Genomic DNA, 12,680 nt, shown 5'->3' on the forward strand with positions numbered 1-12,680 from the left:
AACTATCCACAAAAGACCAAAATGACACAGACATTAACAACTATAGGTCACCGTACGGCCTTCAACAATGAGCAAAGCCCATACCGCATAGTCAGCTATAAAACGCCCCGATTAGACAATGTAAAACAATTCAAACGAGAAAACCAACGGCCTTATTTATGTAAAAAAATGAACGAAAAACAAATATGTAGCACATAAACAAACGACAACAACTGAATTACAGGCTCCTGACTTGGGACAGGCACATACATAAATAATGTGGCGGGGTTAAACATGTTAGCGGGATCCCCCCCCCCCCCCCTAACCTGGGACAGTGGTATAACAGTACAACTTAAGAACGAACTATAAAAATCAGTTGAAAAAGGCTTGACTCATCAGATGGACAAAAATACAAGTGGACGTGGCCCGGTACTTATACATAGCCTGTTGATATATCAATAAAGTTATCATACTTTTGATAGACTTGAATAATTTAACTTTTTTGTTTTTCTGCAATTTCAGGGTTCAAATAATGGCTTGTATCATACCTCCCTCTTTGTCAGATAAGATTGTCAACAAAAATACTCAATTGACTTTATTGTAGGGTTGTCGTTTCAAATAGAAATCAAAGTGAATATTAAAAGTTTGATCTTATTATCTTTTTAAACTTTTGGGATTTAATCTTCACATAGCCCGGTAGGTGCCATGTAAATATAAATATTTTGTTTGCTGTAGATTTAATCAGGTGTGCACCAGTTTGAAAATTCGTGTGCATGACTTAAAAACTGGTGCACACGACTTTTTAAAGCATGTGCATTACTTCGAACGTCATGCGAACAAATTTAAATTGTGCGCATAAGTTTCAAAAATTTGTGTGCTTAACTTTCAAAAATAGTTCGCATGACTTTCAAACTTGTGCGCTTCTCCCTATTGAATCAGTCAACTATGTTTGAAAGTCGTGGTCACTAGTTTTTAAACGACCGCAAACATTTCTTGGCGTCGTATATTTACGGAAGACTTTTAGTGCCATGCTAGTCTACTTTTTAGAATTTGATATAACAAATTATAAATTTGATATAACAAATTATAAATTTGATATAACAAATTATTAATTTGATATAACAGATTTTTGATTTTGATATAACAAATTATTTATTTGATATAAAACATTATTAATTTGATGTAACAAATTATTAATTTGATATAACAAATTATTAATTTGATATAACAAATTATTAATTTGATATAACAAATTATTTATTTGATAATTCAAATTATCAATTTGATATAACAAATTATCAATTTGATATAACAATTTATCAATTTGATAAACGAATTGTAAATTTCTATCCAAATAGTGTGATTTTATCATGATAATGATTAATTAAAAGTTGCATAACCCGAACTGGCGCATTTCGTGTATTAATTGATTGTTCATCTGACGTCCAGTAACGAATATATAATGCATTTTCAAAACTCAATTTACAGGTTTAATGTTTCTATTACCAATCCTCCCCCTTTCCCTTTCATTTGAGACTATTTTCGGGACTTGTTGCTCAATTTCGCATATTGGACCTGGTGCCTCAGAACGAACAAATATAAGATAGAAAAGGGGGGTCTATTTGATCAATTTATATAGCATATTTTCAAGTCAAAGCGAAATGAAGAGTTCTATTGAGATGTTGGTGTTTTTAGGAACATAGGAACATGCAAGGATAACAAAATATGCTTTTCCTTCTTAAAAAAAACACTGGCATGTTGCTCTATTACTTTCAATAGGAACCTGTTTAATCCTGCTGCAAATGTTTGCACCTGTCCTAAGTCAGGAATCTGATGTACAGTAGTTGTCGTTAATTTTGTTTATGTAATTTATACGTGTTTCTCGTTTCTCATTTTTTTTATATAGATTGGACCGTTGGTTTTCCCGCTTGAATGGTTTTACTTAAGTAATTTGTGCGGCCCTTTAAATCTTGTTGTTCGGTGTGAGCCAATGCTCCGTGTTGAAGGCCGTACCTTGACCTATAAGGGTTTACTTTTATAAATTGTCACTTGGATGGAGAGTTGCCTCATTGGTACTCAAACCACATCTCCCTATATCTATGAAAGAATTTATTAAACATCCTTCAATTCATCACTACATTTGTCTTAAATAAATTTGTTTCAACATATATATTTGGTTTGGAAATTTTATATTAAAAAGAAAGAAACATGCGTGAGATTTTGAATGATTGTGGACTTTCAATTTCTGTTAAAAAAAAAAGACCACACGAGTATCATCTGAGCACCTTTATAACGTTGCATATATTTAAGAAGGCATTCAGATCATGAGCAATGCAAAAAAACATTTATGTCTATATCTCTAAACAGTTTAATCGTTGCATTAAATTAATATATACTTTATGTCAAATAGAGAAGGGGGATAACCCTAATCCATGCATAGGTAATTTGACCTTTTTTGTTATTTAAAATTAATAAATTGTTATATAAAATTAATAAATTGTTATGTAAAATTAATAAATTGTTATATAAAATTAATAAATTGTTATGTAAAATTAATAAATTGTTATATAAAATCAAGTATGTTAACAGCCTGATATACTATAAAACAATGTTAAAAAGATATTTGGCAAGACATCAGCAAATGACTTGTTTTTCATCCTTTTATTGCTAAGAAATGCTGGTACTTTAAAATGCATGTGAACAAATCACTTTATAACAAAGAAAAAGAAATGTTCTATACATTATAATTGTAAAGCTCAGTTAATTATAATTGTTTTGCATTAAATATTATTTCAATGTTCATGCGTAATGTATATTTCTTTTTCAGATTACTGTGGCTGTATAAAATGGTTGTGTGGTATAACTGCAACAGTAGAGCATGTAATTCAGACTATTTTTGTGTATGCTTGAGAAAATGTTTATAATTTAAAAATTAATAAATTGTTATATCAAATAATTATGATCTGTTATATCAAATTAATAATCTGTTATATCAAATAAATAATTTGTTATATCAAAATCGAAAATTACAAATTTATAATGTGTTATATCAAATTAATAATTTGTTTTATTGTATAGCAATATAATATTTCCCACAGAAAGTAACCAAAAGTTAGCGTGCAATAAATTCTAATATTGCACTAGTGCAATAAATCGTAAAAAATTCATGACGTCATCAACGACAAAATCTTAGTTTAAACCAATTTTTACTTTCAAATATTATATTGCTATACAATAAAAGGGTTATTGCATGAATATTGGGGAATATTGTCCCTCGTAGAACATATATTGCACTCGCAAGCTCGTGCAATATAAAATTCTACTCGGGACAATATTCCCCAATATTCATGCAATAATCCTATAATATCAAATTAATAATTTGATATGACAAATTGTAAAAAGTTGACTAGCATGGCCCTAAAAGGCTTCCGTATTTATTGGTATGATGTCGTCTCCGTCGATCTCTATGAACATTTCCAGTTGGTTCAATATCAAAATAGGAAGCGGTGTTTTGGTACCATCAGGTAAAGAAGAATTGGGGACCAAAAAGGGCAAATAAGAAGTTTTTTTGCAGTTTCCTGACAATTATATTTATTTAAGTGATTGGATATTTCTGTTATTCTAGCACAAGGTACCATACTATAAATGGAAAGTTTGGGGGTAATAACTCCAAGAAGGGTTCAATTTTTTTTTAGGGGGGTGTCATATATTTTTTGTTTTTTCCCATTGATAATTTCTGATTTAAATATATATAACAACATTAAGATTTGAGTAATAGTCTGAAATCTTCATTTGCATAGTATTGCGCAGTATTGCGCAATATCACAATGTTGCACAATATCAAGAAATCTTCAATTATAACACAGTATTGCGCAATAGCAAAAAATCTTCAATTTTACAGTATTGCACAATAAATCTTAAATTGCACATAATTGCCAAAGTAAAATGGCCAAATAACAGAAAATCTTCAATTGCACAAGTTGTCGCATTAGCAAGAACTGTTCAATTCCACAGTATTGCACAATAAGCAAAAAATATCTGATCGCAAAGTATTTTGCAATAGCAAGAAATCTTTAATCGAAAATTAAACAAAATAGTTGATATAAAAGTTTAAAAAAAGAAGATGTAGTATTATTGCCAATGAGACAGCTCTCCACAAGGGACCAAAGTGACACATAAATTAACAACTATAGGTCACTGTACGGCCTTCAACAATGAGCAAAGCCCATACTGCATAGTCAGCTATAAAATGACAATGTAAAACAATTCAAAAGAGAAAACCAACGGCCTCATTTAAGTACAAAAAAATACGAAATACAAATATGTAACACATTAACAAACGACAACCACCGAGTTACATGCTCCTGACTTGGGACAGGCATATACATACATAATATGGCGGGGTTAAACATGTTAGCGGGATTTTGCCTATTTCAAATTTTTAAGATCTTTCGCCACATTTATTATGTGTCAGAAACCTGTATTATGTCAAAAACTTGATCACAATCCATTCAAACTGTATCAAACTTCAATAGTGTGTCCAAAAATGCACTAACTGTTCAGTGTTTTACCTCAGCGATCGTATCAGGCTGCGATCGGCGAAGCATTTTTTCTAAAGTTGTGCACGAGTATAAATTCGGCATGATTTTTCAAACTGGTCTGCATCACATTAAACCTCTGGCAAAAGAAAATATCTATTTTATTTACATGGCACTTAAGGGACTCCATAAATGTTTGACAATCTCTTCATATTTGTAATTTATTTGGTGATCAATCTCTGCATTACCTTGTCCCGTAAAATTAAACAATGTTCTTTCAAGTTGGCATTGATGAAAAGGGATACAACTGCAATGAAAAGTTTGTATTCTTCGCAAATATTTTAATCAGAGTTTTTTAAGAGCTAATTCATCAGAAATTAGGGACATCACATGTATAGAAAAGAATGTATGATATTGGAATAAATTTGACCTATCAATACTTGTATTCAAAACCGTCCCTGATGGGGGGGGAAACCCGAGGAGATAGGACCTTCAACGGGACTTTGGGTCTAGTTTGAGTTCAGGTGTGAATAAGCTCGGGATTGCGGGATTGACCCTTTTATAAAAAGAGAGAAGAGTCAGTAAAATGACAGATTTTGTTTTGTATCAGATGAACTCAAATAAGGAGTTGTGGTATAATTGCCAATAAGACAAATACTCACAAAATACCAAAATTGATGTGTCTACTATTGGTCTTCTTACAACCTACTACATTGAGCAAATCCCATACTCTATAGCAAGCTATAAACAATGATAAAATCCAGCAACATGAACAAATATTTAAAGCAAATAAATTAGAAAACCCATGCATGATTTAGGCTTTAACTATAAACTAAGAAATATTTATGGCAGACTTTGAAAATTGAGTATGAAAATGGGGTATATATATATATATGTCAAAGAGACATTAACTTAACCAAATGACTACCCCTGAATCACATGCTCCTGAATTTGGACAGGCACTTACCTTATGTGTGAGGTGAGGGGGTAATTTGTTTACAAGCTTAACCCTACAGTCTTGAACAATAATTATAGTGTAAAATTTCGCACCAAATTGGTTCAAAAACTTCCAGCAAATACCATGTAAATCGACTGATTTTAAAAATCAACAGGTTTTGAATTGAAGATGCTTGAACATATGATCATGTGACATAATGGCGGGTAGTAGTGTTTTTTGAACAGAGATAATTTTTTTCTAAAAATGTGTGATAATGCCTGGAAAAGGCGTCAAACGGACTAATACTAGTGATATAAGTGTTCTAAATGACTCTGGAAGTAAAAAAACGTCTAGAAAAAAGAGTAAAAAGAAGAGTAAAAGTAAACTCTACTGAAGACAACTCATGTGTCAACACAGGTGACAGTTCAGGTGACATTACAAATGTAAACAAACCACCCAATACACCTTCTAATTCTAATGTTTTAGATACAATGAACACAAGTGTTAATATGAACAAAATTTTTCACAAGATCCAAACTTTGTATATCCTTACAACCCTGGCCCGAACGCTGGGTTCATGCCACAAAACACGCACTTGTGCTCCAGTCCGACCCTCGGGATGTACCCACCACCTATACATTACATGCAACATATATCACCTCCTACCCAGTCAGCATCTACACAACAGCGTCCTACGTGGGTTGACGAGATATTCCGTCGGATGGACCAGTTTGAAAACAAGCTTGATAAACTAGAAAAAATTTACTCGTTTGTAACTTCTTTAAATGCAAAGGTTATACGATTGGAACAGGGTACCAAATCTTTAGATGACCGTTTAGACCAAGTCGAAAAGAGCACACAGTTAATGAGTAATGAATATGACAACCACAAACAAAATTTCACCGATATTAAAGCGGAATTAAATAAAATTTCAGGCCAATTAAAAACCAATAGCTCTAGTGTGAATACTGTTGATTAAAACTAAGTGCATCGCTTGATGATATGAAAAGGGAGAATGATCGATTGCAAAATGAATTACTTGAAGTCCAGATGAAAGCAATGAGTAACAATCTAATATTTTATAATATTCCTGAAGTTAATGATGAAAATTGTCGTCATACCATTGACATATTCTGTGAGGAAAAGCTGAAAATTGAAAATCCATCTAATATTGTGGTTACTGATGCTTATCGTTTAGGTAAAAAGGGCAACAAAATCCGGCCAATCCTTGTTAAATTTTCATCTTTTGAGAATAGGGACAACGTCAAAAAAAGAGCAAAACACCTAAAAGGGTTAGAGTTCGGAATTTCGGAACAACTCCCTCTAGAGATCCACAAACATAGGAAAGAGAAACTACCTATCATGAAACAGTTGCGTGACCAAGATGTAAAAGCCTACTTTGTAAAGGACAAGATTTTCGTTGGTGGGAAAGAATATACTCCATAGGGTTTACACAGAGAACAATTTGAAAATTTAAAATGTTTGTGTTGGAATGTGCATGGACTTATATCAATTTATGATGATAACGATTTTCTTAATTTAGTTAATAGATACGATATTTTATTCGTTTGTGAAACTTGGTTAAAAGAAAATAACTTAATTAATATTAATGGTTTTGTTAATATTTCTTGTATTAATCGTTGTAAAAATATAGGTACTAGAAATGAAGGAGGTATAGCTGTTTTTTGTAAAAATTACTTGTGTGATGGTATTTCTATTGAAACAGAATTGAACTATGGAATTGTTGTAATTAAACTAAAAAGAGATTTTTTTGCTATTAATAATGATATTTATATGTGTTTCTCGTATATTCCTCATGAAGGATCTAATTTTTATCAAATATGTGAACATGATTTTCATGAAGTAATTGAAAGTATTGTTGTAGATTTAAAAGAAAAAGGGACTGTATTTGTTTGTGGTGATTTGAATAGTCGTATAGGTGAAGCAAACGACTTTTTGACTAATGATAATTTAAATAAATATGTTGAGAGTGTTGAGCAGGTGCAAAACCCCATTGTTTCAAATAGGTGCTCTATGGACAAATTCGTCAATTCTTTTGGTCGTAAACTTTTACAGTTGTGTTATGACACTGGTCTCACGGTAGCCAATGGAAGACTCGGAAACGACAAACACGATAATTTCACTTTCTGTACATCTAACGGAAGAAGTGTTAATGGTTATTTACTTGTTTCTCCTTCTGATTACGAGTTAATTAGTAATTTTGAAGTGTTACAGTTGAATGAGTTTTCAGACCACTCGCCGCTTTATTTTGAACTAGATTTTACGAACAATCGTCCGTCACACAATATACCAAAAGTTCACACGTATATTAAATCAATAAAAACATTGATTATATCCAATTACTACATAATCAACAAGACAGATTGCTTTCACTAGTGAATGATATTTCTACCTTGGACGAGGTCAGTGATTCGGTAAGGGAGATAACTCAAATACTTTATAACGGTGCTTTTGAAGTTTTCGGAAAATCTGTTTTCATAACAACATTCGTAAAAACAATGAATTGTTTGATGAAAACTGCTTTAATGAACGAGAGAACTTTCTGAAATTTCGGAACACTTTTCTGCGTCATCCGACAGATATTAATAGACAATTTTATATTTCATCCAGAAATTTATTTAACAAAGCGAAACGACAAGCCAGGTCAAGGTTTATAAGCGTCGGAAAGGAATAGAATTATGTGCAACTGCCAAAACGGACCCTAAGCAATTTTGGTCAACCATAAAACATAAGACTAAATCACGCTGTGTAGTAGACAATGATGTACTGTTTAACCATTTGGAACTATTCTTGGGGACAAGATACCACCAGATATCTACAACGAAGTATTAGACTTACAAATATACAAATAAGTGAATCCCACGTTGACTTTTTAGATTCTGAAATTACTGATGAAGAAGTTATTAAAGCAATACACAAATTGAATTCCGGAAAAAGTGCGGGCAACGACAAAATTATAGGTGAAATGTTCTCAGCAGGTCCACTATTTTTTTGCGCCGATCTTAAAAACACTATTTAATAATGTATTTGAAAATGGGATTTATCCTGAACTCTGGACAGAGGGACTTGTTATTGCAGTTCCGAAAATTGGTGATTTAACGGACCCAAACAACTATAGAGACCTATTATATTAGTAAGTGTCTTATCTTAACTATTTACGTCTACATTAACAAGTCGCTTACTGGCGTGGTCAGAAGACGAGGAAAAATTAATTGATAACCAATTTGGATTCCGACCAGGCCGTCTAACTATAGATGCAATTTTTGTTATCCATGGAATTATTACACATGTCCTGCAACATGTTTTGTACCTTTGTGGATTTCCGTAAAGCATTTGATAAACTGAGCAGACGGATCTTATTATATAAACTTCTACAAAATGGTGTCAGTAGCAAATTCGTTAATATAATCAAATCTATTTATTCGTCTGTCCGGCTACGAGTTAGATCTGGTGGTTCACTTTCGGACGCAATTAACAATCTACTTGGTGTGAAACAAGGGGACCCATTGTCTCCCTTATTATATTTGTTCTTCATCAATGATACAAATGTATTATAGAAGATATGTCCGTAAATGCTAGTGATGACGTTGTACAACTCAATGGTTTTCTAATATACTTAATTCTTTTCGCTGATGACACTGTATTGTTTAGTAAGTCTCCCGAAATGTTACAAAAATTACTAGATAATCTATCAATCTATTGTAAGAAATGGAACATTGAGGTAAATACAGACAAAACCAAAATTGTTGTTTTTAGAAATGGATGGCAGCGAGCTAACTTCAGTTTCATGTATGAAGGTAAAGAACTACAGATAGTGGACTCTTACGTGTATTTGGGTATGCTACTTCATTATAATGGAAAATTCTTACATACCCAAAAAAGATTATTTCAACAGGGATCAAGAGCGCTTTCGTCACTTCTGAACTCTTTAAAACATGTGTTTTTATCCACAAGTCAATAATGTCTACTGTTTGATAGTATGGTTGGTTCCGTATTAAACTATGCATCTGAAATATGGGGTTTTCACCGTGCAAATGATATAGAGCAAATACACAACCGTTTCTGTAGATTTGTTTTAAAACTAAGTAAAAATCTTCCTTTAAGTTTTTTATGTGGTGGACTAGGTCATTTGCCTATGTATGTCTCAAGAAAACAAATTATTTTGAAATATTGGCTTCATATTATTGTATATAAGCCACCTATTATTTATGATGTTAATCAACTTTTATTAGAAGATGCAAACAATGGTAAAAAGAACTGGGCGTCTAGTGTTCGTGATTTATTGTTTAATCTTGGTTTGAACTATGTTTGGACTGCACAGAATTATGTAAAAATACAGTTAGATGTTATAAAAACTCGTATAAAGGACCAGTACTTACAAACTTGGTATGCATCAATAAATGATTGCGAAAAACTGTGTATTTATAAACACCTCAAAACAGACTTTGTAATAGAGAATTATTTAGGTTTTTTTTATTAATAGTAACTTACTTACAAAATTGAGAAGTGGAACTTTGAAACTGAATTTGGAATTAGGGCGATATAAAAATATTCCTAGACATATGCGTCTATGTGAATGCTGTAATATGGCTTGTATTGAAAATGAATACCACTTCGTACTTGTATGTCCAGCCTACAGAACTGTGAGACAAGAACATTTGCCAAAATATTATTGTTCTTGGCCAAATAATTTAAAACTTTTTCCTTTACTTTAAGCAAAATCAAAATCAATCACAATTAAACTGTGTTACTATCTAAAATATGCTTGGAAAATTAGATCATGTATTGTGAATTAATTGTACCTTTATTATATATATATATTATGTATTGTTCTCTGCTATCTGTTGTTTTGTCACATTGTATATACTTGTTTATGTATTGCCATAGCATATTATTTATGCTTTCGCAAATAAAATATTCATGCATAGTTGAAATAAAGCAAATAATTAACATTTAGGATGTTCGGGGTGCTTTAATTAGAAAAAGAAGTTAGATCAATAATTATAGTGAATTCTAATCAGACCAACTCTGTAAAGTTATCAACTGTTGAACATATAAAAAATCTCATTTGTGTAATTGGAAAAGTTGGAATGAATGAACTTAATATTTAAAAAAATCAAAATCATTTATGAAATTCAGGACTTAGTATTACATTAGAGGGGCATAACCAGGGTTGGTGAAATAGAAGAGGGTTAAAATTGTAAATTTTAAATGCCCATTAATATGGTAAAATTTTAAGACATTTTAAACCAATTTAGAGCGGTTTAAACTTTAAGGCTCTAAATGTTTTTCTGCAGTCGATTCTTTGCCAGTTCAGTTAATCGGAAACATTTATGGCATTAATCTGTGCAAAATGTCATTCAATTTGGTTAGCAGTTGACGTTGCGGCCGTAGACCTGTCTCACAAATGACGTTGTCTAATCAAATTCTATTGACGTTGCATTGTCACTACATGTTGATCTAGTCTTTGATGGTCTTCAACAAATCCAGTCTACCGGTATTGTCAAACTTAGGTTTTGGGTGTTTGTTGTTTGTTCTTTTGTGGTAGAAGCAAGTGTGACAGGCAGATGCAGGGTGATATGACTGTATGATTTTCAGCTGTGACAAGATATAATGATCTTGTTGACGGGAGTCTTTTGACAGGCCTGAAAATAGTCAAATCTGTTTTCTGAGAATTGGTCTTTATTCAATGCGTTCAATTTGAAAAGTGACGCTATTGAGTGAATAAAGACAATTCACAGATTTGGACAATTTTGCAGGTTCAACCAATCAGAATTCGTTTCTACATATTAATCCATGGTAACACAAAAATTAAAGTTACCACGTGTTAGGATTATCCCCTATATCGCTCGGAGAAGCTTTACGTAAGAGCTTAATTGAAACTAATGTAGACAAAGAATTTACATCTTTTTGAACAAAAGAGTGTAAGAGGATCTTATATAATAAAATCTGTCACTTAAGATTTGACAAAGAGAAAAGTTAATACTTAATTAAACACCTGTTTCTTATGTCCTTAAAGGGAAAATTCACGATTTTTTACTTATGGTTTAAATATGTTCATTATGACATAATATATATATTCACAAAGTTTTATCGCTATATGTGCAGTAATAAAGGAGAAATTCAATAATTAATGAAAAAATATCAACTACTTCCTGTAGGTCGTGACGTTTTCTCCTGATTTTTGCATGCCGGGATTTAAAATACAATCATTAAAAGTCTTGGTTTTTAATCATATTTTAACGTAATCGTAAGCGCGCCGATGACTTATGCTTTATCTAATAACCATCCGATAATAAGAAGATAAAACGCACAGACGTTCAATTGTACTCATTCGTGAGATAAATTATCTATGTTAAACGTATATATTCGAATTATTTTTGTAGACAACACAAAAAGTTATAAATTTATTTTTAATAAATGCATTTTCGGACTGATAAGGTGAACAAATTAAAGTACAATAATCTGTAAAGACAATATGTTGGTGTACTATTATTGACCTTTTACTATCTCTGCTATGGCTAGGTTTATACGATGTGTGTATTCACGGTTCTGTGGCAATACTCGTAGATGGCTTGTTGAAAGGTAAATTGTTATTTGCACTTCGGTATTTAACCACGCCTCTAGGGCACACCTTGCCAGGTGTGACTGTCTATTCGGATCAGTGGTAGCATTTAATACACACATTAAAAATACATATTCAAGTTGGTGACAAATAAAAATTGGTCGCCGTGGAATTATTTAATTATATTTGGTGCTATTATTTATTTGAATTCAAATAAGTTAATTTACTAAGAAATACACAATTTTCGGTTAAAGACGGGAAACTTAATTCATATGTCAGAATGAAATGATATACAAGTCTTGTCCTTGATTTATGTCTCATAAAAAAGGGGGACTTAGAAATTAGAAATAGCTTTACTAAATCATTTTTATTTGTCTTTATTAGGCGAAAAAATGTACGAGAACACTTACATTTAGACTTTTGAAAGCCATGTATTAATTAATATATGAAACTATCTGAAGATAACTCTACCGAAGCGGAATATAATATGTATGAATAAAGAAAAAAATATTTTTGTAATGGAATCGAAAAATTACGAATAGATATTCTTTTCAAGTGTGATAAACGTCAACCAAATTTATTCATAATGGGGAACGTCCTTATTAAAATCTGAGACAACTATAATAATCGTCGTCTCCCA

This window comes from Mytilus galloprovincialis, chromosome 9, assembly GCF_965363235.1.
Source record: "Mytilus galloprovincialis chromosome 9, xbMytGall1.hap1.1, whole genome shotgun sequence".
Taxonomy (NCBI): Eukaryota; Metazoa; Mollusca; class Bivalvia; order Mytilida; family Mytilidae; genus Mytilus; species Mytilus galloprovincialis.